The following is a 6883-nucleotide window of genomic DNA, read 5'->3' on the forward strand; positions in this document are numbered from 1 at the left end:
GGAAATAAAAGGTTAGTTAGTGAGGCTCTAAATTCAACTTAAGTCAGCTTCTGTTTTTCATTATGGAATCTTCCTTGTGTTTTCTTACTCAGATAGATGGAAAATAGCTATATTGAAGTGAAAAATAATGTGTAAGTTATATTTCAAAATATACATATATGTTGGTCTCCTTTGGTAAAAGAAAAAAACATTCAATACATAATAGATTTTGAATTAATCATAAGTTTTGGAGCACTAATGAGAGATTAATTTATTAAAGTGTCATAGATATTTTACATATGACTCATAGTCTTTTGAGCTTCCTTCAAATTCTAGTTTTGGGTGGTATCTCCTACACAGGGCCTTTCCTAATTCCCCAAGATGTTAGATCTTCTCTTATCCCTGAAATTAATTTGTATTTGTGAATACATGTTGTATTTTCTCAATTGGATATAAATTCCTTGAGGGGAGAGAGAATTTTCTCTCAGTCTTTGTAGGCCCAATACCTAGTTTTATATCTTGATTCAATAGTTGCCACATGGAAGAACTTTAGACAGTGGATGGAGCATTGGACTTGAAATCAGGAAACCCTAAGTTCAAAACCTACCCAGATATTTATTACCAGTGTGACCCTGGACAAATAACTTTGTCTCTCTCAACCTCATGTGATTTTCCTTATCTGAGTAAAGATATAAAAATAGTACCTCACAGGGTTGCTTGAATATCAAATGAGATCATATGTTAAGAGTTTTTTGCAAATTTTAAAGTACAATATACATGTCTAGCTATTGTGGTCATAATAAACTTTTCATTTTGGGTCCCTGGTGTGATAAATTTGTTGAACTACAGTATGGCTATTATCCCTGCTCCTAATGCTGCTTCAACCTTTTCTCCCTGCCACCCTCCCTGCCCCAGAAGCTCATTGGTCTTTATTTGCTTTAGTTCAAGTAAGAAGTAACTTGATATTTGCATTCCTGAATGGCCCCCAAAATGGTTTTAGAACTTAGGCAGAGCTTATCTAGAATTTGAAGATAGAATTTATTTCAGTTCAATTTTAAAAAAAGCATTTATTTTGAGGATGAAAAGAAAGTAAAGGAAATAACTGTTTAGGTGGATGACAAAACTAGATCCATAAAAGGTCTCAGCAGGGTAGAAAGAGAGACTCTTACTAGTAAGACATAATTTTTCTTTGGTTTGGATCTGTGATCAATAAAGTAGACTCTTGGTCTGGGAAACTTCCTTCACCAATTCAGATTTGCTGATTCTTCTGAAATTTACAGTCTCAGAGTTGCTTGAAGCCATCAGCAGTTAAATGACTTATTCAGGGCCATATAGCCTATATATATGCATATATAACATATATGTCAAAAGCAGGAATTAAACTCTGGTATTCCTGTCTCCAAGACCAGATCACAATTCACTGAGTCTCTCTAAGACAAAATTAAATTTAAATAAATGTAAAGTCCTAAACTTGGATAAAATCCCCAAAGATAATTGCAAGATTGGACAAGCATGATGATTTAGGTAATAGCTAAGATGAGAAATTCTTGGCTAGTTTAGGGAATTACAAATTCAGTGAAAATCATCAGTGTAATATTATAATTAAGTAGAAGTAATATAATCTTAGTCTAAATAAATATAAGCTTGTGTGTGTGTGTGTGTGTGTGTGTGTGTGTGTGTGTGTATGTGTGTATGGCAATTGGGATTAAGTGGCTTTGCTACATTCACACAGCTAGGAAATATTGTCTCTGAGAAAAGATTTGAACTCAGATCCTCCTGACTTCAGGGTCTATGCTCTATCCATTGTGCCATCTAGCTGCCCTAGGAGCATCTTGAATGATGAAATTCTCCTTGTTCTCTTCTCTAATATATTCTATCAAGTTCTAGGAGAAACTGCATTTTAGGAGATATGTTGATGCTAGAGTGATCCAGAAAAATGTGTTTGTAGAACAGTGCCAGAATCAAGGATATTTAATCTAGAAAATATTTGGAAAAAGAGGAATAGGACATGTTGGTTATTCAAAAATAAGAGAAAATATTGCTAGCATTTAGTTCAAGTTAAATGTTGGGATAAAATGATGCACTTAGGAGTCATTGAACAGTTAATAAAAGGAAGATTAATTTATCCAATACAGCAGGAATATACAAGGGTACAGTGACATTCCATAAGCAAATTTGTCTGGTCATCAGGACAGAATTTGTTGAAGGATTGGTTACTTGAATTATCCTTAGAAATCCAAATCCAAGGGAACTAGGGCACACTTGGCTGAGATTTATTTATGTACTTAGTTGACCAGAACTCAGTACAAAGGATAGAAGTTAGAGAGACAAATTTGACATAACATACAAATAAGCTCCTTGACATTCAGTGCTATACAAGAACAGGATGAAGTCCCTCATAGAGTAATGAGTTCCCCATTAGTAGAAAATTTTAAATTGCTCTTTGTTGATCACCTGTTGGGTATTCAGATGGTGGTATTAGGAAAGTCTTCAAGGAAGAGTTGGCACTAGGATCTGGGCTTGAACAACAAGTAGGATTTCAGGATGGGTGGAGATGTGGGAGGAAGATATTATAGGTATTAAGAGCTGTTTGAGTAATAACATTTAGGTAGGAGAGAAAAGGGTGTATTCAGGGAATAGTGCGTAGTCCAGTTTGAAATCAGACATTGTTAAGTAGTATAGTATGATGCAAAATTGGAATGATTATTTGGGTCTAGATCTTTAATGATTAAAAAGTACCAGCACCCTATGAACTTTAAGAGTCTATTTACTGATCGAAATGTCTAGTCATTTGCCTTATTTAGGCGTTATAAACCTTAAATTAAAATTATTTTTTGCATAAACCAGCCAGGGAGCTCAGGCTGTGTTGGCTCGTACAAATCATTTTTAAAAAAAAATGTTAGATGAAGAAATCCAGGTTTGGAGATGTCCTGACTCTGCTAATGTATAGTCTGATATGAGTTATTTAACTATTCCATCTGTAAAATCAAGGGTTAAATGATACATCTTGGATCTATTTTTTAAAATCTATCACACTATCTTATATATACATCATATACTCTCTAGACATTTTTGTTAATTGGAATTTTCCAGTGGGGATTCTAAGGTCACAGTCTGAAGTCATGTTGCTAGGAAGTGGATGACTTGAGATACTTGGTATCTCTTTTCATCAGATTAAAGTGGCCTTGGCATAATGTTTTGAGTAAGTGAGTGTGAAATGTATACCAGTAATTGAATTTATCATTTTTGTTCCTGTAAATGTATGCAATAAATTTCAATTATCCAATCAATTAATTCATGACTAAGTCTCTTCTTTTTTCATCTTTCATCTCTTTATTTTGATTACAATGTTCAAACTGATCTTCCATTTGGACTATCAGTCTGTGTTTGACTTGTGCCATATTTCTCATCACAGATCTATCTGTCCTAAATCAATCTGAGGCCTAGAGAGATTAAATAAATTGCTCAGAATCCCATAGGTAGTAGATTTACTTCCAAAGAATGAATTTTTCTTGCTTTTTTACTTCTTCATTCAGACTTTGGACTGTAAATTTTTCCATTTCTTCCCCTAACAAAAAATGCTATTTATATAGATAAATTGTACTTAGGAAATTACCATATCATAAAAAATGTGTAATTGTTTTAATATTTATAAATAAAAGAGGTTTCATCTGTGAAGTGTATCTGCCCAAGAACATTTTCAAGATCTGTTTAAAAATCTTCATGTTTTATCTTGGAGTGTTCTATATTTTTTCATTCTACATTCATCTTATGGGCCAAACACTGTGTTAGGCAGTAGAGCCAAAGAAACACACGCACAAATCTTTTATTCTATTGATTCTGGACAATAAAATTATAGATTTAGGGAAGGGAATAAACATTTGTGTAGTGCCTACCACATGCCAGATACTGTGCTCAACATTTAAAAAATATTATTTCATTTGATTCTCAAAACAACTCTGGGAGGTAGGTGCTATTGTTATCATCCATATCTTACAGTCATGGAAACCGAGGCAAATGGAGATTAAGTGATTTGTTCAATCACACTACTAGCAAGTGTCTGAGGCTAGATATAAACACATGTCCTCTTAATTTCAAGCCCTGCTTGCTATCCCTTGTGATGTCTAGCTGTCTCTTATCTAGCATTAAATGGTTCTTGATAAGGTCAGTAAGTTCAATGCTATGATTTTATTTAGGAAAATTGAGACACAGGAAGATTAAGAGATTTGTTTGAATCCAGATCCTTTGACTCAAAATTCAGTACTCTGTCTAGTATAACCCAAAGCAGAAATTTTTGTGCATTATATTTTGTTGCTTTGAGTTCCTCAGGAAGAAGGCAATATCTTCCTTATAAAATGAAGAACTTGGGGGGAGTGATCTCTGAGGAGTCTTCTGTGTTTGAAATATTAATTCTAGAAGTAAAAGGTACAAATCTCAAGATTTGATGATAATAGCATCTGCTGCCAGTTAGTCACCTATTAGCATCTGTTGCCAGTTAGTCACTTATTGCTATGGAAACCAACAATAGTGATGGTGATAGGAATCTTCTTCCTAGAAGAATCACAGTATCATAAACCTAGAGATGAAAGTCATCTTGAGTTCACTTAACTAAATCCTTTTTGTCTTACACTTGAGGAAACTGAGGCACAGGAAATTTCAATGATCAGCCCAAAGCTACTAAGATAGTTTGGTGATATTAGGTGATAATTAGGATCATGTTCTTTGACTTCAGAAATAGCACCTTGCATTAGAGGAATCTAAATTGTGGCTAGACATAATAAAGATAAAACTGTTCAATTCAAGAGAAATTTATTACTTACATTGGTTCCAATTAGAAATGGAATTCAACTTTATCTTTCACGAAACACTAAGCTTTGTTATAAACCTGGTTTTGATATAGCTTTTGCTTTCGGATTCATAGTTCTTGAGCACATGATGGTTCTGCTTTCTTCTTGATCAGGACCTTCATTCATTCATTTCTTTTTGAGGCAGTTGGGGTTAAATGACTTGCCCCCAGGGTCACACAATTAGTGTCTGGGACTAGATTTGAATTCAGGTGCTCCTGACTGTAGGGTCCCTGTTCTATTCACTATGCTGCCTATTTATCCCCTGATTGGGAACTTCTGATATATAGATGCCTTCCTCAAACCAGAGCCTGTGAAATTTATTGGGTTTCATCTTGAGCCCTAACTTTTGGAAGACATCATTACTCTCTGTTATTATAAATTTTGTAATTTATACTATTAAATTACAGATACTATTAAATTCTTTGTATGCCTTCAGAAAGTCTTGTTGATAGTATTATATATTTGGCTAATCAATGGACCTGTTGTCTAATAAGTCGTTGATAAGATTACATAATGAGGTCTATAAGAATCTTCTCTGTCTCATTTCATTCTCCATACCAGGGCACAAACTTGAATTCAAATCCAGTTTCAGACACTAGTTGTGTGACCCTGGGCAAGTCACCTAGTTCCACTTGTTTCAAAAAGGAAGGAAAGATAGAAGGAATGAATGAATGAATGAAGGTCCTGATCAAGAAGGTAGTACCATGTGCTCAAGAGTTATAAATCCTAAAACAAAAGCCATGTCAAAACCATATTCACAACAAAATTTACTGTGTCGTGAAAGATAAGGTTGAATTCAATTTCTAAATTTCAATTTAAAACAATTTTTTTTTTTTACCATTTGCAATTTCCCTTTTTTTTTTTTTTAGTCACAAATTGAATTTATTATTTAAGTTCAAGAACAGGTTATTAGGAAGTGGGATAGCATTTGCAACAGTCAAAGAGAGAAGGGAGGGGTAGGAGACAAGGATGCCAGAGTAGCTCATCTGGGTCTGCTCTGGCAGAGGGGGGTGGGAGGATGGGAGTGGGGGGTTGATCCTGATTTCTGAGCCTTAGTCCAGGGCACACAAGGAAGCACACAAGAAGGTGAAGTTCCACGGGGATGGTTTTAGGAAGACATCAAGGGGTGGCCAAAATTACACATCCAGCCAAAGTGGGGCTGGCCCTCCTCAGACCTGCGGGCCCCTTGGTCTTTGCTGGAACTGAAGCATCGCAGCCTGATAAGTTCCATCTCACTCTTTTCAGCTCGAATGACATTCATGGAGTTCAATTTTTGTGCTAAAGAATTTTCATTGCCTCTCTAACTTCTTGTACTTTGCTTCTAGTTTCTTTGAATATGCATCCAACTTGTAGGCTGCCTGCTCAAGAGCTGAGACTTGCTCCTCAATTAAAGTGATTTGATCCAGATAAGGCTGAAGTGCTGCATATTTCTGATTTAGGTCCTTTAGGTTTCTGCTTATGTTGACTGCGATATCTTTCATCTCTAGATATTTCAAGCTGGTCAGCTTGTTCATATTTTCCAGAAGCTTATAGTCTTCGCTGGTGGCTGTCAGCTCGCCGGGTCAGGTACGTGGCCATCTTGGAAAACATGTCCTGGCACAACCCCGTGATGTCCGCCTCAGCGGGCTCCGTGGCCTCCTTGGCCGTTTCCACCATTGCATCGTCTAGGCCGAGGAAGGAAGGCGAAAGGATGGAGAGGGAAAGAGGAGTGGAGGGGAGGGAAAAAGAAAGAGAGGGGAGAAAAGAAGAGGGGAGAAGAAGGAAAAGAGAGGGAAGGGGAAGGGAAGAGAGGAGAGGGAAAGGAAGGGAAGGGAAGGGAAGCGGAGGGAAAGGGCACCATTTGCAATTTCCATAAAAATCATGTGGTGAAAGAAAACATTGATCTCCCATGCTAATGAAAATAAAAACCCTCAAGATATAAAATTTTTTAAAAAGAGAGGGAGAGAAAGAGAATGCTTCAATCTTTATTCAGACACCATCAGTTCCTTCTCTGCGTATGGATAAGATTTTTCATCATAAGTCCATCAGTATAGTTATGGATCATTGTATTGCTGAGA

General features: G+C 36.0%; 1 pseudogene; it reads right to left on the minus strand.

Annotated features, from left to right (window-relative positions):
- Positions 1-6096: 6096 nt before the first annotated feature.
- On the minus strand, positions 6097-6497 carry LOC127563974 (biogenesis of lysosome-related organelles complex 1 subunit 2-like; annotated as a pseudogene).
- Positions 6498-6883: the final 386 nt, after the last annotated feature.

The sequence above is a fragment of the Antechinus flavipes genome, chromosome 5, assembly GCF_016432865.1.
Source record: "Antechinus flavipes isolate AdamAnt ecotype Samford, QLD, Australia chromosome 5, AdamAnt_v2, whole genome shotgun sequence".
Lineage (NCBI taxonomy): Eukaryota > Metazoa > Chordata > Mammalia > Dasyuromorphia > Dasyuridae > Antechinus > Antechinus flavipes.